This window comes from Calliphora vicina, chromosome 5, assembly GCF_958450345.1.
Source record: "Calliphora vicina chromosome 5, idCalVici1.1, whole genome shotgun sequence".
Lineage (NCBI taxonomy): Eukaryota > Metazoa > Arthropoda > Insecta > Diptera > Calliphoridae > Calliphora > Calliphora vicina.
The window spans coordinates 34,185,627-34,202,762 of NC_088784.1; the positions used below are offsets into that span (position 1 = coordinate 34,185,627).

General features: G+C 31.6%; 1 protein-coding gene across 2 annotated transcripts in view; it reads right to left on the reverse strand.

Moving 5' to 3' along the window:
* blo (bloated) overlaps positions 1 to 17,136 on the reverse strand; it is a 326,331-nt gene that overhangs the window by 201,622 nt on the left and 107,573 nt on the right. For both annotated transcript variants that reach the window (XM_065514412.1, XM_065514411.1), the window contains exon 2: positions 8,562 to 8,598. The gene's annotated coding sequence lies outside the window, so the exon portion shown is untranslated. The remainder of the gene's footprint in view (positions 1 to 8,561; positions 8,599 to 17,136) is intronic.

Below are 17,136 nucleotides of genomic sequence, written 5' to 3' on the forward strand. Positions count from 1 at the left end.
ACACAAGGATTTTCCATTCACAATGCCAATACTGTTTAAAGCCCTATGAGATTCGAGTGGCTATGGAGGATAATGCTCTCTTGGTGCTATGCTTCTTGCAGAATCCAGGCTAATGACAAGATGCTGATAGTTGATGGGAAATAGGAGAACAACTTTGTGTGTCTTTGCTATTGCCCTCTTTCGAATGTCCCATGATTTAAACAACAGAAATATTCCCGCTCGCCAAAATTTTTCAAAATAAGAAGTAATTGTACTTTGCTATCTATAACCATAATAGGCTTGAAACCGCTTTGAATTTTCCGTGTGTTTCAACAACCGAATTATTCGATCTATCCTCCAGATTCTGGGTATAACTACGCTGCTTAATGGCAAATTAATATCCATTGTTAGGTACTCAACTTCCCACTCGCCAAGGTGTTTCAATAAAAACCATGAAAGGCTTAGCAGCGTTGATGGTTTCTGGAACTTCAGTTGGCGAATATAGTTTTGGTGTGTCCGAAATAGTTGTAGTGTGTCTCTCTCTGAGTGGTCGATAAATTAGGAATCGATGTTGACAGTCTATGGTGGCCATTTTTATTTGAAAATAAATCTGTAAAATCTACATGGATATTCCGATTTTATTTATTTTTTCATATACCCGAGTTTAGAGTCTTGAGGCTCCTCATCAACTCCTCATTGGTGTACAAACTCCAAATCTATAGCCATGGGAAATTTTATTAAAATCGGACTATTCTAAAATGACCTCTAATGTTACAGATCAAAGATAACTAATTTCTCAACTACAGTTTTTCATTTGGTTTTCTGATGTCACATAAACCACAATCGACCGATACTCTCAAAGTCAACATAACCATTGCTCTAATTCTGACAGATCTATGAGGTAGAGTCGTTGAAAATTGAACCTCCCGAATTCGAGCAACCGATATCATATTCCTCTCAAATGGGTTTACAAGAGTCTTTCAAATACAAATGATTTTCATTAATACCTCACTTCAACATCAATCAGTTATTATTGCTATAGTTGGTAGCATCACATGCTCATCGTTTATTGTCGGATATGATTCTGTCTATAAACTTAACCGCAATCCTTAATCATGCTAACTTCTAAAATCAGGTTGCAGTTTCTCCAGTATTTTTATGTGAAGATTATTATACAAAATTGTTTTTTTAAGATTATTCTAGTTTAGTTCTAAATGACATAACAGACATCCTTGGTAATAAGGAACCGATTTGAAACAAGGATTTAAAATGTAAGCCACCTAATTTTGTATTTTACTACTATTCAAATTACAATTGACCTTAATAATAATCAAATACATATTTAAGTGCATAGAAACTCCAAAGAAAACTAATTTTATGTTAGTTTTCTTAATGTACATACATATGAATGTAAAAAATAAGTATCAAATAATATATTTTTGCCTAATGCCAATACTATCATTAATTTCCCCCCAAAAAAAAATATTCAAAGTTTATTTGCATTCTGTTGATTCATAAAACGATTTTGTTGATAAATGCCGCCAACAGTTAAACCGGCCTTAAAACAGAAAACAAGGAAACGCCTCTGATTTAGCATGCATGATATTTTGAAAGAAACAAGGTGTATGTTACCAAAAATATTCATAATTCACGAAATTTTAAAAGTAGACACACACAAAAAAATCCATAAGTATGTTAAAGATTTATTGAAAATGATTAGAAATATTAAAGTTGTTGTGGAAACATATAATTGGCCTATTTAGAGAAAGACATACACAACAACATACATTTAGGAGAAGGCTATTGGCAAAATTGAATTTAAATAGCTACAATATTAAACCCAAAATAAATATTTAATGGGAGTTTAAATTTAAAAAGAAGTGATATGAAAGAGTAACTCTAGACTTATTTTAAAAAAGAGTTTTAAAATAATTTAATTTAAACAAAATTGATCGTATCTTAAGTGTCATAGTATGATTAACCATTGTGCTGTCTCTAGCGACTGCTCCTTTTCCGATCACCAATATATTGATTTCAATATTAGTGTAACTTATATAAATAGGAGGAAGACCAACTGGGAGATGCAAAGTGATGTACTCTCTCGGTCTTTACCTGGGTAACTGGCCGGCATACAAGTCCTCATTGAATCACTTCAAGAACCTTACGAGGAACGCGGAAAGGAAATCCTGTAAGGACTTCTCTAGCGACGTGGAAGGATCCTCTGAGACAAACCAAAGGTAGATGGATTCTGAATTGTAAAGAGACAATTGAGGTCCTACTAGACACTCATTTCCCAGGCTGTCTACCAGTTGGAGATGAGATTGTGAATGGGGCTGCTGATTCGGTTGCTCCGGTGAACAGGGAAAGAAAATCCAGTGTTCAATCAAATGCTTCGAACCGTTTAAATCCCCGGGGACGGATGACATCGTTCCTGCTGATCTTCCGAAGAGTGAAGAATTGTATCATGGCTCAGATCGGTTCGGTGGAGGTTTCTATATTGAGAACTTTGGGATAATATCCTACTTTAGGCTATCTAACTTCTGCACTGCTCTTCAGGCGGAAATTACTGCCATTAAACGTGCATTCAATTGGCTGAGGTATTATCGAATATCTAGTGATATATGTAATAGCAAGACTGCCGTTAACGTAATAGCGGGTATCTTCACGATATCTTGGTTAACCGATGAATGCGAGACATTGTAGGATAACGCTTATATTGGTCCCTGGACACGATGGAAATCAAGGTAATTGTATAGCAGATGAATTGGCCAATAGGGGTGCGATGATGAATGAGGAGGCGATCAACCCCTTTCCTGATATTTCCCTTGTTAAATTCAAGATGGCTGTTCAGCAGAAACTATATGAGACTGCACAAAACAGGTGGACTAATGAACCTTCCTGTGCTACAACGAGGTCGACTTATATGTATATGATGCCAGCACTACGAATCTACTTATGGAATTCCGTCGTGAGCAAATAAGGCAAATTGTCTCTTTTATTACAGGACATTGTATAATTGTCACACATGCTAGAAGACTGGGCCTACGGTACAACGATTACTGTAGAATCTGTCATAATGAAGAAGAGGAAGAGACTGTGTGTATCTGCCAATGCCCGTCTCTGAAAAACCTGAGGAAACGCCTCCTCGGAATTCCATTCCTATCATGCTTGGGTGAGCTATCAAGAATCTACTCCTTCATCAGGGAATCTGGTTGGTTTAACTCGGAGACAACGGAAGTATTGTAAATTCCCTGCTGTTTACCCCTTGGGTATCACAATGGGATCAGATTTGAATGGACCCAAGTCAGCTGCTGTACGAGTGGCTGTCCATGGAACCTAACCTAAGTGTCATAAATATACTTTTCTTTATCTTATCAAAATAGTCTTTAAAATCATGGCATATTTGTGATTTGTCACATAGCCAGAAATATTTGTCAGATTTAAGGCTCACTGTACCTTAAAACAAATATTCTTAAAATCCAACGCCTCCTCTTAAATACTGTAAGAAATCTAACCATCAATTTAGAAGATACTTATTTATGATCACTTATTTTCGAATCCCTGCACAGTGAGGAAAGAGATAAAGATTATACAAGGCTCTCAGTATTAAAATTTGTTTTGTTTCTAAGCATGCCAATCCCGAAAAATCCATGGATCCCGAATCCCGGGATTTGTAAAACCCAGTCCCGTATGGCATCCCTATTTCTTACTCACTGCTCTAGTTGAAACTTCAACTCTTCTCTTCAAAAAATTTCGCTTGATTTCAAAGTCATTGTAAATGTTAATTTTCAAAATAAAGATCAACAAAAAAAATGGTTTTAAATTTATTTAATTGCCATTACAAAAACCTATAAAATCAATAAGATGTCAAATTAAATAAAATTCAATATTTAAATTGATATTTTTTCTGTAGCTTTCAAGATGATCAAAAGCAAAACAAAAAAATAACTCCTTTTATGAAAATTTCATTGATATTTTTTAAGTATCACAATAAAAACACGCAGTCATTTAAATCTAGTCATTGTCTATAAGTTTTTATGATTTTATTTCACTGATAAACACCGTAACCAATCAGATGTGAAAATTATCGCTCTGTGGGTGAATAGGAGATACTTATTTATATGAATGTGTTGAGGCCGAAGGAGTCAAATCAAAAAGTTCAATCTGTTTTAAAACTGCACAACACAATTACAAATAAAATAATGATAATAAAGATGATGATGATGATGAGAAAACAAACGTAGAATAAATAGACTGGACTAGTAAAGAAAATAAACGCGCTACAAATTTTATGTTTATTACACCCTTAATAACGTAAGTTTACAAACAAACCACGTTCATAAAGATATGAAATTCAAATAGAACACAACTTGACCAGGCACACACTCCTTGCTCACAACTTCTTTACCCAGTTTCCAGAAAACAGCAACAACTCTCATGTTAAGTCAGTCTACCTTAGCAAATATTGGCCTTTTTGCTCTTAAAATCCCTAGACACATGTCTGTAATCATACGCATGGCATCGCGCGCGCGAATTTATAAATGAGTACGATGAGCTGAGCTCAAGTAAATACTTATGTTGGGGAAAACACGGGCATATTTAAACCAGAACAACGTATTGGAGTTTAAACTAAAATGTATACAAGTGTACGTGTTTAAGTAACTGAATGACTGCCTGACTGACAAACTAACTAAAGCATTGACTTGGTGGCGTCGATGGCGGCATGCTTCCCATCATACTCGCATCACTATCCAGTTCGAATTCGTGTAGTACTATGAGTATCTTGTCACATGCACATGTGAACGTGCATAAATATGTTTTTTTATTTTTGGAAAATTTATACAAATCTAAGAGTAAGTATAAATAAAATTTTGATTTTTGTTTTAGTAAAAATTTAAATTTTTATATGCTACATCCATTATTTCAAACAGTTAGATTGTTAGAAACGTATGTACTACCATATTTTAAAAAGCTTTTTTATGTCACTCACTAACCTAGTGAACCACTGAAAAGTAACGCTAGAAAATGATATTGATAACTAACAGTGAAAACAACTTAACTAAAAATATGGAAACATTACAAAAAAATCGATCTACTGAATCAAAAGGGAGAAAAACACATTTTATTAATTTTAGAAAAGGATTGGAAATTTAGAAACATATGACTGAATATGGTGTAGATGTTGACTTGTAGAATGAAGTAATATGAAGTGGGTTTCACACTATCGAACGGGTTAGTTTTTAATGTAAGTTCGTAAAACTACCAATTATCTTGAAGCTCAAACTGTCATTTAAGATATAAAATTTGATGAGTAAAACAATTGGGTATCTGGTTGCTTCGGAAATCCTCTTTCAATATCAATTAATCGTCTCCGCTATCTATAAAGTTCCAGAAAATATGTTTTATAGAATATTTTAGAAATTGCTGAAAATAGTAATTCTTCCCACATTTACGTTACCTATAATATATAGACATAAGTGTCTATATCAAGAGCTTTGATACTGAGCTGAGATCCCTGTGATATCTCACATATACAGTGAGGAAAGAATCATTCCTTTTTGCTAATATTTCATTGGTCGTGAAACCTTGTGTTCAAAGAGCAGATTTGGATGACCCCTACTCATGCAAATCATTGTGTTGGAACTAAGAAAATAGGTTATGGAAGGAAGGATAGAAGGAGTAGTGTTTGTGGAAATCTGATTTGAATTTTCCTATATTGAAAGATACTGGAAAGACTTCAGAAGGAAGCTTATTCCACATATGTACAGTACGGCTAAAGAACGAATTTTCCCTCTAATGTGTTGTGCTATCACTGTCCAGTCGACAACGAATTTATGAGCACTTGCCGAAGAACGTGAGTTGCGAAAAAATCAATGGGTTTCGGAAACAAGTTCCCTATTTTCAGCAGAGTACATCCCATTGTAGTATCGGTAGAACAGTGAAACACAACCCACAGTGCGACGATGTTCCAGTGAGTCAATAAAGCTAAGCCAACTGTCACCGATAAGCACCTTCGTCCTCTCCTTTACGCGGTCGAGTAACTCCAAAATAGACATCGAAGAACAGGCCCACACATGCGAGTTGAATTCCATTTTAAGTCGGATATAACTGATGTAAATAGTAAGGATGATCAGATGGAGTGAAGTATTTCTTACACCGTTTTAAAAAACCAAGGCACATCTTTTGGCACTTGAGAAATGTGGTTTGTCCAGCGCACATCCTACTGAATACTCTTGCCAAAAACATCAAGAGCTTCCGTTTCCTTAATATTTACACCACGCATAAAAGCAGATGAACCAACATGATCTGTTGTGCGTTTGTGTATTAACATACAACATTGAGTATTGCGTGCATTACAGTCGACTCTATTCGCACAACCCTATTCGGAGAGTCTTACAAGATCTTGGTTAAGCGTATCATTCATGTTTTGCCTCATTGCACCAATCTTGGTCTATAATTGAATGCATATGAATGGCAAATGTTGCTGTCATCTGCAAAAGAGAAGATAGGGTTCGAAGTTTGACGTAGAAGGTAGTTTATAAAGATAAGAAATAGAGTAGGAGAAAGGACGAAGCCTTGCGGTTATAGATACCTTAATCATGATTTTCCCCAGGATGAAAACTATTGAAAATGGTTAAAAATTATACATAATATTAACTATTCACAGCCTGAACTTGAGCCACGTAAACGTTCCCAGACAGACATTACGACACCACTACTTTACTGTAAATACAAAATTACAATTTACTCATAAATTACACAGGTCAGCAAATAAACCAAAAATTTTGGTGCCGTAAAGCTACGTTTCCGCATACAGAAATCGTTTCAGAAATCGGCAACGAAAATTGGGAACGAAACGGCACCGATCAGTAACGAAAAACCTGTCATGTGGGGCCGGAACGAAAACAACTTCAAGTAGGTTGTTTTCGGTGCTGTAGGAACGAAATTATTTTTTTTATTTCAAATTTAAAGAAAAACAAAATGAATAAAATAAATAAATTTTCTTTAATGGAAGAGGAAAAATAATAGATTTTGGCAAAAATTATGAAATTCTATTTAATTTGCGACATCCAAAATTAAAAAAACAATTTCGTTTCTGTTTTATGCCACAACGCACCCAACTGATACAAAAACAATTCAGAAACGAGATGGTGATGAACGCCAACGTTTTTCAGTTTCAGTTTTCGTTATCGGCGCTGAATACGGTGTGTGCGGAAACCCAGCTTAAGTGGTTTTCTAACACCAATAATGTTTTTAAATTTGTTTTCCTACGTGGATCATTGGATCTACTTTAATTATTCAATACTGACTGGCATAAGTAAATTCGTGTGCCCGATTCGTAATCTTATATGTACATTTCTATCTCGAAAAAGTTGTTGCATTGACCGAAAGTGTTCTGTTACATTTGTGGTGAATATACAGTCAAAAATTATATAAAACCTGTGACAGACTTAGTCCATAAGTCGAGTTGTGAACATTTGAGACAGTGGGAAAGCGGTAAACGTAGTTATTTGAAGTCTGGTATACCTATGATTCGGAGAGAACCGAAAAACCTTATCAAAGACTGGAAATATATACCCGATTTACCGTCTGCTAAAAGGCTTCTACTGTACTCAATAGAGGCATGCTTGTCTTAAGTGACTTGATAAGAGACCTTGACCTTTTGAAAAAGAGATCTGAGCTGCTAGCTTCTAGACTCAAAGAAAGCGCGATCGCGAAAATTAACTTCCTCCATTTTTAGCTCAGAAAATGATGTAGTCTTTTGTAATGACATTGGTTGCCTTTTAACGAAAATAGGACTCTCAAGCTACAAATCTGCTGAATAGAGATTATTAATGGATAGCTCAAAGCGAAGTTTAAGATGTATTTTACAAGATACTGGTAATAAGCATGTAGCTGTGCCTATTGCTCATTCCATGAAATTAAAGGAAGAGTATCAAAACGTAGATCTTGTTAAAATATACTTTAGTACTCGGTCACCAATGGGTTTTATGCGTCGATTTTAAACCGGTTCATTTCTTGTGGGTAACCTAAATTTCCATGTTTCATCTGTTTAAGGGACAGCAGAGCAAAACATGACCATTAAAGCAACTGGATTCTGAGAGAAAAAATGCCGGTTGAAAAAGAAAATGTTATAAACTCGCCTTTGGTTTCCAGAGATAATTTTGCCTTCATTACACATCAAATTGGAGCTTATGAAGCAGTATGTGAAGGCATTAGATAAAACTATCCCATGATTCAAATACATTGCTATTTTTATATAACATTCAAAGTGTGGAAAAATGTGTATATTTTGCACCAAATAATTTCAAGTAATTCGATTCGAAAGAAAGAAAACATTTGTTAGGGTACAATTTGTTCTACACATTGTATTTATCTAATACAAAAGGTAATTAAATATTAATTTATTAATACTTTATTATTCATAAATTATTATATTTAGTGTTATTTTATTATAAATTTGTTTAGTTTATAAATTTGTTTAGTTTGTCTTTCAATTAAATTATTATTGAAATGGATGAATGAAAAGTTATTATATAAAAATAAACTAATATTTGCAAAGTTATTTAAAAAAAACTTACCTCTTAAGGAAATATCAAATTTATGCTGCGAAATAATCTGGAAAGAAATGAAAAATATTAATTTTTATAAACAAAAATATAAGCAACTTAAATTATTTATTAAATCATTCTAAACATAGGAAATAAGTCAATTGGTAATGACTTGCAATTGCTAAACAACTTACATTTCAATGACCACTTCATATCATATGCATTACTTAGAAGTGGTTTAGTAATGACTTGCATATAATCTAATGTTATATTACATACAAGATTTTTAAAGCTACTTAAAAGGTCTCTAATTAATTTCTCATAATTTTCAGCCTTTTGATTTACTAAGACATTTTTCACAACGGCAACAACAGATTTTCAAGCCTTGATAATTCCCAATTTTATGTGTAATGGAGGCAAAATGATCTTATCTCTGGAAACGGAAGGCGGTTTTATAACATTTTGTTTTCCAAACGTCATTTTTTTTCTCAGAGGTCCTCCTTTAATTTCATAAATCAGCTGCATGGTTATTAGCAATATCTAGTTAAACAATTTTTAAACTTCGCTTTGAGCTGTCCATAAATAATCTATATTCAACAGCTTTTATCTTGAGAGTCCCATTTTTTTTTTTTTTTTTTTTTTTTTTTATTTATTTATTTATTTATTTATTTATCTGTTTTTCCATACAACAAGACATACATCTTTTAATTATAGTGTGGAACTAGGGGAAGTTATTGTAATACAATTTAGTTTAACATAATAATTTATTAAGTGTGAAAAATTTAAACATTTTAAAAATCAAAAATTAAAATAGTTAAGAATCAATTTAAAAGTAAAAATAAAAATAACGAAACTTAACAAAAGTGCAAGTTACTAATTAACAAAAATACTTATCATAAATACAATATCAAGTTTAAAGTGTAAAGTTACGTTATATCATTATTCAAATGTTTCGTTATTTCTGATTTAAAAGAGTTTACGTTGCTGTTTGTTTGTGCTTTATTCGGAAGTCTGTTCCATAGATGGATTGCATTATAGTAAAATTGCCATTCCGTTATCTTACTTCGGTGTGCAATAGGTATGACCTTATTCCCTCTATTAGACCTTGCAAAAGTTATCCGATTATATAAATATGACGGCACTTTAGTGTAAACGATTTTGTGTAGTAGCGTAAGTGTCCTGATGTTGACCAGATTATTGAAGGTCACGTTGTAAAGCCTTTTACTTAAGGTTGCAATACCATCATGAGTATGAAGACCAAATACATATCTGGCAATATTGTTAAAAAGAGTATTTAACTTCCGCTTACTAGCGGAATCACAGTTAGCATAAACTTCGCAACCATAAAGTAGTACTGGCATTAAATAGGTTTTAGCAATTAGCATTCTAATGTTAACTGGGGTGTAAAATTGTGTTGCCCACAGATTACGAAGCATTGAGTACGTTTTACCTACTACAATATTAACGTGATTATCCCAGCTGAGCGTGCTATTAAATGTAACGCCTAAATTCTTTGCTGAAGTAACGATTTCAATTTTTTCATTGTTAATACAAATGTCAACGTTAATATTTTGTTTTAAGGATTTCTTACGGATTATTAAACATTTTGATTTTTGGGGGTTCAGGCATAGACCATTTCTTGATGCCCAGCAATAAATATTGTCAAGATCCGAATTAAGCTTACATACATTTTCATTTATGGTCTTAAGCGAAGTGTTAATGTATAGCTGCACGTCATCAGCATATAAATGAATTTTACTGTAGGATACATTATTAGGCAAGTCATTAACATACAAAGAAAATAAAAGTGGACCCAAAATTGAACCTTGTGGTACTCCTCGGGTAACAGACAGAGCTCCAGAGTAAGTGTCATTTAAGAACACAGATTGAGAACGATTATCAAGGTACGATTTAATTAATGAAACTGATGTGTCACTGAACGCGAATTGATGATACAGTTTTGAACAAAGTAAGGAATGATCAACAGAATCAAAAGCTTTCGAGTGATCTAGCAGAACCAAAAGTGTTAAATTCCCACCATCAATTGAACAACGTATATCTTCAGTAACATCTATTAAGGCTGTGATGCAACTGTGTTTCTGACGAAATCCGGATTGCCTGTTGGTGAGCAGATTATATTGGGCTAAATGATCGCTTATCTGTTTATGTAATATTTTCTCAAGAACTTTAGATAAAAATGGTAGAATAGCTATCGGCCTGAACTCAGAGTTAGACTTAGAAACTGGTATTATTTTCGCATGTTTCCAGTTAGTTGGAAAAACACTAGTCATGAGGATGGTATTAAAAATATGAGTGATATGAGGCAACAGCTGAGGAAGTAGGATTTTAAGAAATTTAGGGCTGATGTTATCATAGCCAGTAGCATTAGACTTAATAGAAGTAATATTTAGTAAGACCTCAGATTCATTAACACAGCAAAATTCAAAAATGTCACGACGGTTATTGTTATTATCAAAGTTATAGTTGTGCTGTCCAAGAGTAGGAACTGGTATTCTTGTAAAAACATCATTAAGTTCATCTGCACTATATTTACTGACAATGTTATTATTTTTTATCTTCCCAATACCAATTTCACGTATGGTTTTCCATTTACCTTTTCCATCAATTGCGTTACCAAAACGTTTAGTATAATATTCAGATTTAGCCTTTCTAATTTGACGATTTACTTCCATTCTATCTCTACAAAATTCTTCTTTGAGCTCAGGTGTCCTAAATCGTTTCCAACGCGAGTAAGCTCTATCTCTTTTATCAATTAAAAGTTTAATAGTCACAGTAAACCAGGGTCTAGTAGTTTTCCTTGTTATTCTTGTTTTTATCGGGACAACAAGGTCATATATATGAAGGAGATTGGTTTCAAAAAAGCTCAGCTGGTCATTAACAGAAGGCATGTAAAAAATAGAATCCCAGTCAATATTATGAAAAATTTCAGCCAAAAATTGAATATTGATATTTTTAAGATCACGATATGAAAAAGTTTCGACATTATGTTTCAAATGAAAATCATAAGTTATAAAAATTAAATCATGTCTAGAAAAACACGATGCCGACAGTTGATCATATAACAGCACCTTGGAAACATCATTAACAAAGAATAGATCAAGTAGAGTACTAGCAGTGTTTGTAAAATGAGTAGGTAAGTGAGAGTCCCATTTTCGTTAAAAGGCCACCAATGTCATTTCAAAAGATTCTAACAAAATTTTCTTAGCTAAGAAATGGAGGAAGTTCTTTTTCGCGATCGCGATTTTTTTCATTCTAGAAGCTGGCAGCTCAGACCTCTCTCAAAAGGTCAAGGTCTCTTATCCAGTCACTTAAGGCAGCCACGTTCGTCCGAAAAGACGTTCACCATCTCTGTGTCATATAAATCTGATAGATGTTGATTTTAGTATAATCCTTTTAGCAGAAGATAAATTAGGATATGTTCCAGCCATCATTTGGCTGTCATAAGTAAATTCTTGTGCCCTATGAATTTACTTATGACAGCCAATATTGAAATATTCAAGCAGATCCAAAACCACACGAAGGAAATCACTGTCAAAAACCTAATTCGTATTACCAATAATTTGTATCTCGGCACCAAAATTGTTTTCTTTATTTGTTGACCTGTCTAATACTCTTATAATCTGTTCTATATTGTGATCATAAAATGATAATATTTTGTTAGGGCTAGGGCATTATTTATTATCGAGAAAAAACCGCAATATGTACTTGTTTCTAAAGTCTTTCTTCATTTAACTTATATTTAAAACCCAGTTATTAAATATTTTTTTAAAAAAGTAGGGTATTTCCAAGTCATTTACTATCAACCAACTGATATTTGTCTACTTATGATCGCACGCGTTACCTTCAAATTATGGGTTACACAGTAGACTTTTTATTGGCAGCTTACAGCGGTTTTTTGGCTTTACTACATACAATAAAAAAACATAAAATATTTTTGTAACGCTTTCCGTTTTTTTTTCGATGTTTTACATTTTGTTAAATATTTTGTATGTTAAGCCGAGTACATTTACAACAAGTGTTTAAAAGTCCCCTGATCATCATTATTATTACCAGCATTTTTTACAAAATAAATTGATGATCATTCATGATTTCGTTTAGTTTTTAGTTGGTCATCGTCATCAATTTGATTGGTTTTACTTTCCGGTCGTTAAAGTCATTGAAAATGTTTTTATATGAATATAAAATTCTAGATAAATTTATGCCATTTACTAAGTATGTATATTGTTTCTAAATGCAGTTTTTTTAAAAAAACACTCCCTGTTAAATGTCTTATGGGAATTAAAAATGTAAATGTAAACAGAAATTTGCAATAAAATGTTGTGGGAAAGTGAAAAAACAGTTATTTGTATATTTTTAGGATGTAAAACAGAGATGTCTAAAGCTAAAATCATTTAACATCTGACAAAAAAATGTTTGCAGAAGTAAATTGAGGGAAAAAATCAGACATCACTTTAATGATTTTTTTAAAGTTCGAAATATAAATATTAAACAATCCCAATATTTCTTTCAGTGATCAGTCGCTATCTCAGTGACTACTAAACAAAAGAGAATAAGAATATGTATGTTGGGCACCATTGATCTAAAATAAGTTTAATGTTTACTTTTTCACATTTTCGGAAAGTCAATAAACTTTTGCAAAAATAGGGAACCTGAGACATATTATTAATATTTAATCATTTTCATGCCCGATAATGTTCAATATAATTTATTTTTCCATCTCTGTGGTAAAATATGACCCAATACAAATAAAAAGCGAAAGTCAAAAACCAACATTTAGGTTCAAGTTCAGGTATTTATGGTTTAAAAAAAAAACAATTTGACTGCTGTTTATTTTTAGACCACTGCACAGTGGGGCTGAATGGAAAAGATAAAATATGCATATTATATATCAATGTATAGGAAATTGTGTCTTCTTTTCGAAAATGTATGAAATTTTTAAGAATTAAGAAATTTATAGGAGACTTTTTGCCAATATATGGGAATAAAAAAAAGTTAGCTGATTTTTTTTTGAAAATTTTAGTTTTTAAAATGAAATAAAACTTTTATTTATGAATCATCTTTAGAGAAATTTTATAGTTATATAGACATTTTTGAACAAAATGCTAAAGTGAAAAAGAAATTTATGATTTGCTATTCAGTATCCCACAATACCAAACAAAGTTTTCAAAATCCCAAAAATGAAATTTTTTGATTTTTTACTCTGTTGACGGTACCGAGAGCCGGGATATAAATTCTCTTTGCAAAATATTTAAGAATATATTTTGTTGTTGTAACAAAAACAAAATACATGTAAAATTTTCACTCAAATTACACGCTTGTAAGCCATACAATGGGCAAATTCACTTAATCTATATATATAAAAATTAAATGGTCCATGTATGTAATGACATCACGTGAGAACGGCTGGACCGATTTGGCTGATTTTTTTTATTCGATTAGAAATTTTCAGGAGTTGGTTTGTAAAGAAAAAAAATCTAAAAATTCCGGGTAAAACAAATAACAAATAAACCGATTAATTTGTGTCGATTAACCGATTAACCGAAATGTCTTTTTTTCACTTTCTATAGAAATATAGTTTTAAACACGTGAACATTCCCTTCTAGCAATTGTGTTTTGAAGTATAGTACAAATGCTGAAACCAATGAATTTGAAAAAGACCTTTTTTCTAGAATTTTTTATGATTAGCTTTGTCCTAACGAGTCGGAGGGCGGCATGGTAACTGAAGACATTTCTGAAACTAGTATTTTATCAAACTTAGCGAAACTATTAAAGTATTCTAAATCGAAAAAAATCCAAAAAGCACTCCAATGGTATAATGGAGGAATTTATATACTTATAAAAAAAAAATGAGAAATCATGCCTTACTTTCGATTTATCCAACATCTACAATCAGTGAGAGAGTTTTGCCAAGTTTAATTAAAACTAAAAAAAAGAATTTAAATTATATTATTTTTTTTAAAGATTATTTCAGAAGATTCCCTATTTTATGTTTATTGTTTTGTTAAATTGTTATATTTTGTTTGTTTTTTATGTTTTTGTTCTTTTTATACATAAGTACACAATATAAAATTGATATACAAATTATTCGGTTAATCGAATAAATTAAAATTAACCGATTATTAACCGATTAAATCTAAACCCCGATTAATTATTTGCTCGATTAACCGATTAAACCAGAAACCCGATTAATTGAATACCCTAGTAAATAGCTACCAGGCGAAGCCGGGGCGGTCAACTAGTTGTGAATAAATTCGAAAAGAAGCAATCGATTTTTATGATCAATATCTCATTTCGTTGTTATTATAGTGGCTTTGCGATAAATTTATAAACCTGAACAATTTCTGCCGTTTTAGATTTTTCATAATATTTTTAAAACAAAAAATTTCCAATTTTCATATAAAAATATATTTTTTGCTTCAATTTGTTATTATAACTCAGAAACTACTGAGCTGATTAAAACGCGATATATGTGTAAAAATTTGTACATAGCATGGGGAAAATGTTTTCAAAATTCAATCCTTCAAACGAAGAACATTTATTACTCAATTTTATGTAAATCAAACAAAAAACTAATTTATTTTAAAAATGAGCTAATTCACTTAATTGTAAATAAATTCGAAAAGAATCAATTGATTTTTATGATCAATATCTCATTTTGTTGCTATTATATGTGGCTTTGCGATAAATTAATAAACCTGACCAATTTCTGCCACTTTCGATTTTTCATGATTTTTTTAAAACACAAAATTTGCTATTTTCATGTAAAAAATATATTTGTTGATTCAATTTGTTATTATAACTCCGAAACAACTGTGCGGATTAAAACCCAGTATATATGTAAAAAATTGTACATAGTATGGGGAAACTGTTTTTAAAATTTAACGATTCAAAAGTAGAACATTAACTACTCAATTTTATGTAAACCAAAAAAAAAACTAAAATTTTGTGAAAATGAGCGAATTCACTTAATTGTGAATAAATTCGAAAAAAATCCGTAGATTTTTATGATCGATATCTCATTTTGTTGCCATTACATATAGCTTTGGGGTAAATTAATAAACGTGAACAATTTCTGCCGTTTTCTATTTTTCGTTATTTTTTAAAACCAAAAAAATGTTGCTATTTTCACGTAAAAAATATATTTTTTGCTTCAATTTGTTATTATGACTCCGAAACTACTGAGCAGATTAAAACGCAATATATAAACTGATTAAAGGTTATTTAAATCTCAACTATTCTAAGTTTATCTTAATAACATCCGATTAACCCTTTTTCATTTATCATTAATTAAGTATGTGGAGAAAGTTCTAACAAAATTTATTATTTTACTAAAAAAATTTAAAAATAAAAATCTATCCATTGAACTGAAATTTTTTTCCATTTTTGTACTTAAGCAGCCATGATACATCAAATCTATATAATAGTTTGCCTTTTTTTGCTGTTGACCTGTGTTATCAATATGAATTCAAAGGACTGCAACGGCTGCTTGCAACATTCAGGGTTATCACAATTTCAATCGCTAGAAACTTCTACTTAAGGTAGCACAACCATTTTTTTTAACACAAATTTGTTTGACGTGTTTACTCTTACAAATGTTTTGTAAGATCAAACAGCATCAAATAAAATAAAACTAAATTTTTTGTTTTGAATCATCCTAAGTAAAATAAGGGTTTGAAATGGATAAAAGAAATCAAATGTATTTTATTTAGTGGTTACGTCTTTTTCGTAAAATATTTGTCATATGTGACCCTACCTTTATAGACAATGCTATTGTTCATAAGTATGGTAACATTAACTGCGAAGCAGCATTAAAAGCTCTGGTTGATCATTGTAATAGAAAATGCTGGAATTTGCTAGAAGATGGCGCGGTGTATATAAATAGTAACGACGAGTTGCTGGTTATTGAGTTGATAGTAAGCTTAGCTATAGTTAATATCACTATTAAGTGTGTTAATTTAAGAACTAATAATACTAGTGTGTGTATTAAGAGATTGAATTAAATTTGTTGATGTTAAATTCGAATAAATAAAGAGTTGTTATTATTTTAAAACTACTAAACTGCTTTTATTTGCAATTAAAAGAATACGGTTTATTTTAAACCGTTTTTAAAAGGTAAAAACGAAAAAATATATACAAAAATCTTTCAAATCGAATCAAGAAAAAAATTTGACTTGAATGTCCGCCCCTCATAAGTATTTAAAGTCCCAAATCAAAACTTAAACCAAATCAAAACTAAAAAGCACAAAAAATTCGCAAACTTTTAACAGTTTTGCATGTGGCCTATTAGAGACATCAAAGCGCCGCTCCTTAGGGGCTGTACAGTCCCTCTTAAAAATTTAACCTCAAATACTCCTATGTGAAATTGTATGGCAATTAGGTCACTCAGTTTGAAATAATAGATTTATTCTGCCCCACTGTGCATTGTTGTAACCATTTTGTATTGTTTATTATTATATATTTTTTGTTTGTTGGTTTTATTTCTTTGTCTTCTTGTATTGATTTATTTTTATGTATTTTACAAGAAGTTAAAAGGTTTTATTGTAAACAATTTAACACTTAAAGAATGAGTAAATTGTTTATTTTA